The sequence below is a fragment of the Ursus maritimus genome, unplaced genomic scaffold (assembly GCF_017311325.1).
Source record: "Ursus maritimus isolate PB19 unplaced genomic scaffold, ASM1731132v1 scaffold_23, whole genome shotgun sequence".
NCBI lineage: Eukaryota > Metazoa > Chordata > Mammalia > Carnivora > Ursidae > Ursus > Ursus maritimus.
In genome coordinates this window covers 28190610-28191300 of record NW_024424786.1, presented here as the reverse complement: position 1 = coordinate 28191300, position 691 = coordinate 28190610, and positions in this window count along the sequence as shown.

The following is a 691-nucleotide window of genomic DNA, read 5'->3' as shown; positions in this document are numbered from 1 at the left end:
GGCTCAGGTGGAGCTCAGAGGCTAGTGCAGGTGGCCATGACCCAGCCGGTGGACTTACTGATCCATTAACTCACACAATTGATTAACTGATCAAGGGTATTTGCGATGAAGGTTATAACAATGTCGTAGAGGGGCGTGGGGCCCATGTCTAGTAGCGGGGCCCTAAAGGACCTGGGAATGGTCAAGGATGCCCACCCCTGAGAAGAGGGGACCCTAAGGGTGAGTTGACATTGACCGTATAGAGGGAAGGAAGGGTGTTCCAGGCAGAGGGGACTGCATGTGTCAAGACCATGAAGCAGGAAAGATCAAGATTAATAGATAAACCTGAAAAGCCAGTTAACAAAAGCATGGGGAGTGGGGGTGCGGGGTGTCCTCCCTGGTAAAGCTTTGGCCGTGACTGTAGGTGCAAGGAAGAGACCCATGAAGGGTTTTTGCCCCCACTGCTGGATGTGCTGTTGGTGGGTTCTCTCCTCCCCATTTCGCCAGACAGCGACCTCCCTGAATTTCCCCTATACCACGTCCCCCTCCAACACAAAGCCACAGAGAGTCTGATCCACCAAGATCCAGCTGGCCTTAGGTAGAGGAGACATTTGTTAGGGAATGGGAACACAGGTGACAAGCAGGGATGGGCATTCTATCGGCAAAAGATTTACTTCTTGCTTAGCCTTGGCCTCAAATGACCGTGACCGGG